Here is an 8,546-nt window from a genome sequence, read left to right as displayed (position 1 = left end):
GGTTCGTTGCCAGGTGCCTCCTGCAGCCCTGACCAGAATATGCGAGCGTCTGAGGATATCTCTTACCAAGAAGGGGCTAGCCTGGAAATCTGTTGCTCAGCCTCATCTGCCCATGGCACTGCTCACACAGGCGCACAGAGACTGGGGCTGCTTGCTTGCCTTGAAAACTCAGTCTTCAAACGTAGCCTGGGACTCACTGCCAGGTGCATCCAGGAGCCCCGCACCGAAATGAGAATGTCTCAGGATGTCTCTTACCAAGAAGGGACTAGCCTTGAAAGCTGTTGCTCAGCCTCATCTGCCCATGGCACTTCTCACACAGGCGCACAGAGACTGGGGCTGCTTGCTTGCCTTGCCACCTCAAACTTCAAACGTAGCCTAGGGGTTATTTGCCAGGCGCCTGCCACACCCCTGTCCTAAATATGCGAGCGTCTCAGGATATCTCGTACCAAGAAGGGTTTAGCCTGGAAAGCTGTTGCTCAGCCCCATCTGCCCATGGCACTGCTCACACAGGCGCACAGAGACTGGGGCTGCTTGCTTGCCTTGCCACCTCAATCCTCAAACGTATCCCGGGACTCCCTGCCAGGTGCCTCCAGCAGCCCCGCACCGAAAATGAGAATGTCTCAGGATATCTCGTACCAAGAAGGGTTTACCCTGCAAAACTGTTGCTCACTCATGTGCCCATGGCACTGCTCATACAGGCGCACAGATACTGGGGCTGCTTGCTTGCCTTGCAACCTCAAACTTCAAACATAGCTTCTGAGGTCTTTGCCAGGCACCTGCCGCAGCCTTGACACAAATATGCGAACCTCTCAGGATATCTCTTACCAGGAAGGGGCTAGCCTGGAAAGCTGTTGCTCAGCCTCATCTGCCCATGGCACTGCTCACACAGACACACAGAGACTGGGGCTGCTTTCTTGCCTTGCCACCTCAAATTACAAACGTAGCCAAGGGCTCCCTGCCGAGTCCCTGCAGCAGTCCTTACCCGAACATGCGAACGTCTCAAGATATCTCTTACCAAGAAGGGACTAGCCTTGAAAACTGTTGCTCAGCGTCATCTGCCCATGGCACTGCTCGCACAGATGCACAAAGACTGGGGCTGCTTGATTGCCTTGCCACCTCAAACTTCAAACCTAGCCTAGGGGATCGTTGCCGGGCACCTCCCACAGACCTCACCTGAACATGTGAACGCCTCAGAATATCTCGGACCAAAATTGTCTAGCCTGGAAAGCTGTTGCTCAGCCTCATCTGCCCATGGCACTGCTCATACAGGCGCAGAGAGGGTGAAAGTGCTTTCTTAACACCTCAAAATTCAGATGTCCTGGGGGTTCCTATAGGGCGCCTCCAGCAGCCCACCCTCAAAAGGTAGAATGTCTTCAGATAGTTCGCACCCAGAAGGGGCTAGCCTAGAAAGCTGTTGCTCAGCCTTATCTGCCCATGCCACTGCTCGCACAGGCGCACAGAGACTTGGGCTGCTTGCTTGCCTTGCCACCTCAAACCTGGGGGAAAGGACAATAACGGGGGAGGACAAGGAGGAAATGGAGATAAAAGCTGTCCGCGAGCTCTGGCGAACACTATTACACACCTTAAAAGCCATGAAAGCTGAAAGAGAGGTGGCGTGTGCTGCAGCTTAGATGCTAGCTCCGGAGCCCGGGAAAGATCACGCGCCTAAGCCTGGGACATTATCACGGGTTTTCGGGCTACCTGCCGTTAGAGGGATGACTGGGATCACTTGTAACACAATTGCCAAGATTCGAGCGAGTGTAGCATGCGGTTCCGGTCTCGGCACAGAGTGGGGGGGCCCACCGGAAGTTGCTGCCAGAGACATCAACTCGAAATGCGAGCCGGACGTGGTAGTACGACCGCCCCCGAGGAGTCGGGTGCGGAAGTGCGACTGTCTTCCGGAAGAGGGGAGGAGCGGCTGCCTTTCAGAAGAGGGGAGGAGCGGCTAGTACCACCCCCAGAGAGGGAGGGAGAAGGGGCGCGGCTTACGAAATCGGCCCCTCCTGGGGCACGGCCTGCAACATCGGCCCCTCCTCTCTATCCACCCCTGCCACATTCCAGTGAGGCGTCTCCACTCCCGATGCCCTCTAATGGCGGCCAGAACAAATTGCAAAAAAAAAAAAAAAAAAAAAAACAAACAACAAAAAAACAACAAAAAAAACCCCCATGCGATCTGTTGCAGTCAGTTTTGCAGCATCTTCAAGACAAGAGCTCGCAGTTCCAGCATATGTCAATCGTTACCAACCCCCCCACCGGGAAAATGAGGCTTCCTCTCCGAGATGTTTAGCTGGGCCTCTGGCACGGATCACACCTACCCATTGGAGCAGTGTTATAACAGATGCCATCCTAGATGGACAGTGGAGCGTTGCCGCCATTATCAGAGGTACACAAGCCTTAGCCTGTCCTGTGCAACAGGTTAATGGATGACAATCATAAGTACAGGTGTTTGGCCGGAGGAGTGGCCACTAAGTTACCACCTGAAGAAAGCCGTGAGCAGGGGCTGGGTCTAACAGACCCTGAGCAGGAATCAGGTCTGTTTTCCCCCACCCCCGGCTCGCTGGAGAATGGGACAGTCACTGAGAAAAGGAGCGAAGGCTCCATTAAAGAATTTTTTACAGTGAAGTTTGAAAGAACAAAGTCTTGTAGTTTAAAATCCCTGAGAAAATCATGACTTGGAAATCAGTGCACTCAGCTTTCAATGCTCTAAAACTTACAGAGACTATCTTAGAAGCAGCTGCTATACCTCTGTCCTTATCTCAAAAGCAAGGACAGAGCAACAGTCTGTTGAAATTTAACCCTACATACGACAAAATTCCTACCAAACATGAGAAGTGCGGGAAGTAAATCTGCCAAAACCTGATGATCCTTTGAATCCAGAGAAATGGGAAGTGGGGTGTAAAAATCCGGCATCCCGAAAGTGCACGACAGGGTCTCTCGACAGCAATTGGCGTACCCGACCTGAGATCAAAACGAGGTGAATTCCAACATAAAACTGCACAGTCCCTCAGACGCTGTACAGCCGCCACGCCAGCAGTCACCGCATCGAACGGGTCAGCAAACCTTACACCTGGTGGGGCACATGGCTCCCCCCAGGCAACCGGCGGCACGGTTCCCCCCCAACCCCCCCAACCTTTTTTTTCCCCCCCCCCTTCCCTCAATCCCAGTGCGCCGGCCCGTCCCGGCCAGCCCAGAAGCGGCGCGGCCAGAACCATCTTTCTGACATGCAAGGACTTGGTTACAAAAAATGTATGCAATTCAATTACTGCAGTAGAATTCCTTGTGAACAAACAGCTGGACTTTATTATCTTTCCAAGGTTCAGATGGTCTGTCTAAATGATGTTATTCACTCTGCTGAAAGGTGAAAATATTGACATTATGACTGAAGAGTTGTCCCCTCTATTTAGTTTGTCAAAAGGGACTCAGATTTATTATTTTCCTGAAGGACAATGACAAAAGCAAAAACTGTTTTACAAAAGATTTCAGATAGAATTGCAATTGCCTTTACCTTCAGAATTAATGTCGAATTGCCAACAAATTTGTATATCATTTATGAAGGTTTTGTTTTACAGCCTTACCCTCTTTTCGATCAGTGGTGTGTTAACACGCAGAAGTTGAAGACTCTGGAATGAATCTTTTTGTCTCATACGCCCATGAAAACATTGGCTTCAAAGGTACACATCATAGTGTCCTTAATAGCACAAGGTTGGAATCACTGTCAGCAAGTTGATACTATTTGCCTGCTGCTGGCTAAAGATGACTTTGTGCCTTTAAACAGTGAATCCTTATCACTGCAAGCTGCTCTAGCTGATTATTTAAATAACATACGTTATACCCTTCCACAACATAAGCTGTTACATTCCCTCTCTCAAATTTCATTGCAGCCAAAACACCGATGTGTTTCTGTTCCTATTAAAGGAGCACGAACAGTGTTTCGGAAACAAACAAATTCATCAGATTAGCAATCATCTATTTTAGTCGTTGAAGGATCCACACAAATTGTTAAGCTATCAGCGGCCTTGCACGTCTTTGAATTGTTTTCGACTGAACCACTCAATGTTGTCGCAGATTCTGCATATGTTGTGAATATTGTTCAACGCATTGCAGATGCAATGATAAGAGAAGTCAATAACAAACATTTTTTTTTCCTTGCTATTGAAATTAGAAAATCGTGTACGTGTATATTTTATAATGCATATATGGTCACATACTACTCTACCAGGACCAATAACTGAAGGAAAGGCTGTAGCAGATAAATTGACAATGGCAGCAGTACTGCCACACAGTTTTAAGGAAGCCCGATTATCTCATGACTTCTTTCATCAAAATGCCTCTTCCTTGCATAAACAATTTGCTTTGCCCCAGGGGCAAGCCACAACAAATGTTCATGCATGCCCTGACTGTCAATGTATTACACCCGTACCGTCGTGTGCAGGAGTGAACCCTCGTGGTTTACGAGCTGATGAGTTACAGGACTGGAGTATACAACATGCTACAGGTATACCACATTCTTCTACTGCACAAGCCATTGTCGAAAGTGTCCACGGGACCCTCAAAGCTATGCTAAATAAACAAAGAAAGGGGGAATCCCATGGGCAGTGTTACCCCACAGGAACAGTTAGACAAAGCATTATATGTACTTAATTTTTAAAATCGTTCTAATGATCAATTATTTAAAACAGCAGCTGACCGTCAATTCGGGATGGTCCCTCCATTTGTGGTTCGACCAAAGGTATGGTATAAAGAATTTGGGGAATCGCAATGGACAGGTCCTGTAGAACTAATAACGTGGGGAAGAGGGTATGCGTGTGTTCTTCTTTCAACAGGCCCTCGATGGCTACCGGCAAAATATGTGAAGCCATATCATGAGCTGAAAGAACGTAACACAGAATCCGATGCCAGAGGTGACCACGCTCACTCTCAGGGAGCAACCTCTGACATGGAAGCAGAAGAGATCCACTCTGGATGTTCCTATTACACAGGGAACACTGAAAAAATTACAGCAAACGCAAGTACTCTGATGACTGCAGTGGGTGCACCACCCACACCAATTAATACATTCCTTGCATATTTGGCAATTATCTTCCACAACAGCTTTTGTATAACGAAGCAATCTTGGAGAACACGGTATACGCGATTTCAGAACTGCGTCTGCACAAGAGCAAAGGTCAACTAGCAGACACCGTGAGGAAAAGTATAAACCTTCACCTGAGGGCTCCTGACAACTGCCCAGAGGTGCCAATATGCATGTACAAAAGACATTAATATATATATATATTAAAAAAAAAAAAAGGGGGAGAAATGGAGAATGAGAAGTACTTTGCAGAAATGTAATGATTATGTATGTTAACATGGCATAAATATCTAGTAAGAGTGTCTTTTTGGTACACACATTTGAGTAGAGCTATTCCCTGTGCGTTCAGTACTGCAGTAAAGAATGCCTGCTTTCTAGAACTCCAACATTAAGTTTTAGGAAGTTAATTATTTTGCTGCTTTCTAGTAATAGGTTTTGGGTACCCAGGTAGGACGCTGCTCTTGAACTTCAATGGTCCGAGGGATTGCAGGACCTCCAGCCGGCACCGAGGGATTCTCGGGGAGAACCTCTGATCACTGGACCAAAAAGTTATGAGCAGGAACCATTAATAAGGCAAAGGCATTCTTCCAGTATTGTTTCTTGCTGCCTATTTGTTAGTCATAGTCAAAGCTTCACAGCATTGGGCTATATCCCTGACGAGAAGAGAAAGCGTCCTTTCTAATCCTGAATTGAAAAGAGAGTACTCTTCCTGAAACTGAAGCTTGGGAATTTGTCTGGTAAATGTTGAATATTATTGTAAGTCCTGTCTTTGCAATATTTGGATTTATGCTGAAAAATTGGTGTGCCTGCGTGTGTGTGTGTGGTCACGACCATGAACGTGTGATTTTATGTTACAGTGCTTACATTTCTGTGATCTGATGGATTTATTTGGTTTCTGTGATCTAACGGATTTGTCTGGAATAACTAACTGTTTTGTGTCTTTTGGTTTGGTAAGTTCTGCAGGTATTGACTATTTCTGGTTTTTGACTTTAGATTGTTGTATTTGAACTCTGATTTATCAAAACTTCGGAAGCATTTGATGCAGCAGGGAATAGATGTGGTGATGTTTGCAGCTTTACGCTTTTATGTACATTAATTTTAGCCTATATAGTTAATGAGTCATAGTTCTAGATACATTGATCTTAACCTAGGTAATTAATATCGATAGCCAATACTAAATGTTATGGATGTTTGTATATGTGATAAGTATACCTATAACCCAAGTGCAAATTTACTGAGCTCATATTATTGATACACTGCTATTTTGACGCCTAACGCGATGAGATGCATCCCCTCCCATTGACAATAATGATATGTTGTGGTCAAGCGGTACTTTAGTCCCACCGCCCACACAGGAAGAAAATTGGATACAAGTAAATCCAGCAAGAAAATTGAATACAAGTAAATCAATCTACACCCATATGCTAGGTAACAGATTTACCATCAGTATGTATCATTCTCAAGTTAATTTAATCTTTCTTTATATCCAGCAGGTTGTGGTATGCACTTCACATCTCTATGTCTTCAATTAGCATTTGTGTTCTTATATCTGTTAGTATTGTAGTTTGTGTGGGCCTCTGAAAAAGTGGTAGCAAGCTGAAGACCAAAATTACGTCAGCTCTCATCATCATCAACAACCTCATCAACTATACCTGGCTTGCTCAAAAAACAAAAAGGGGGAATTGTGGATTCCTGGCTGGATGAGAGGGGACATAATTTCGTGCTGTTGAGCAACCCAGGCTTGGTAATGGAGACAGACCTCGAAAGTAGCGAACACGGAACACTGCTACAGAAGTAGATTGGCGAACACTGAACGCTGGGCAGAGAAGCAAGCCAGTGTTACCACAAAAGTCTTGCAATCCTTGCTAGAAGATCAGAGTAGTCTACGACATGCAGTATTGCAAAATAGAGCCGCAATTGATTTTTTACTGCTGGCCCAGGGACATGGTTGTGAGGATTTCGAAGGCATGTGCTGTATGAACTTGTCCGATCATAGTAAGTCCATCCACAAGCAATTACAATGGCTTGACCAGCACGCCAATCAAATACAACAAAACCAGGGATTTTTTTTGATGGATTTCTCACCTCGCTCTTTGGTAATCTGCCCGCTTGGCTTAACGGTTTAATTATAGAAATTTTGCGTATATGTATCGTGTTACTTGCTGTTGGAATTTTAATATGTATTTGCTTTAGCTGTCTTAAAAAGGCTCTCTCCAAGATGACGAAGCAAACCTGGCTTGCTCAAAAAACAAAAAGGGGGAATTGTGGAGTCCTGGCTGGATGAGCAGGGACATAGCTTGGTGCGTTGAGCAACCCAGGTTCCGATCCGGAAGTGAGCCTTGGGAGCGGCAGACACGGAACCCTGCTGGGAAGGCAGAGCGACGAGCTCGGGACACTGGAGCAGGGGGAACGTCACCGTTTCCTGCCACACTGTCACTTCCTTCCTGCCACGTTGCTGTTTCCTGCCACAGTACTGTTTTCACTTCGAGACGCAGCTCTGCACCAATCATAGCGAGTTGCAGTAGTTTTGCCTATATATGGGTTGGGGGTTTAACCATTCAGATGCTGTAATAGTTTTGCTATATAAACCTTGTTTTCCTGACTAATAAAGGTGTACGATCATACCCATATTGGGGTCACATCGTTACAACGGATCCGTAACCCACGCCTACACTCACATAGGCACACAAAGAGACTGGGGCTGCTTGCTTGCCTTGCCACCTCAAACTTCAAACAAATCCCGGGAGTCCCTGCCCCGTGCCTCCAGCAGCCCTGCACCGAAAAAGCGAAAGTCTCCGGATAGCCCGCACCCAGAAGAGGCCAGCCTGGAAAGCTTTTGCTCAGCCTCATCTGCCCATGGCACTGCTCGCACAGGTGCACTGAGACTGGGGCTGTTTGCTTGCCTTGCCACCTCAAACTTCAAAGGTATCCTAGGGGGTCCTAGGCAGGGGCCTCCCGCAGCCCTGACCCGAATATGCGAACGTCTCAGGATATCTCTTACCAAGAATGGGATAGCCTCGAAAGCTGTTTGTCCTGGGTTCGGCCAGGACAGGGTTAGTTTTCACCAGAATCCAGGAAGGGGCACAGCCGGGTCGTCTGACCCAACCCCAACCTGGCCAAACAGAGCCAGGTTTTCCATACCATGTGCCGTCACGCTGGGTTCCGGTGGGGGGGGTGGCGCGGCGGGAACTCACTCGCGGCTCGGGAGCGCGCGGCGCCAGTCCTGTCCGGGAGAGCGGTTCTGTGCGGTTCGTTGTTGTGTTTTCTCCTTATCTGTATCGTTGTTGTTACTGTTTCCCTCTGTTTGCTGTTCTGTCAAACTGCCCTTAACCCGACCCACCGGTTTTCTGCCTGTTTCTTTCCATTCTCCTCAGCACCGCGGCGGGGGGAGGGGCAGCCGCGTGGCACTTTTGTTGCCGGCGGCAGCCGAAATGAAAAAAATTTCCTCAGCCTCATCTGCCCATGGCACTGCTCG

This window comes from Opisthocomus hoazin, chromosome W, assembly GCF_030867145.1.
Source record: "Opisthocomus hoazin isolate bOpiHoa1 chromosome W, bOpiHoa1.hap1, whole genome shotgun sequence".
NCBI lineage: Eukaryota > Metazoa > Chordata > Aves > Opisthocomiformes > Opisthocomidae > Opisthocomus > Opisthocomus hoazin.
The sequence above is the reverse complement of the archived record's forward strand: the minus strand, read 5'-3'. Positions refer to the sequence as shown.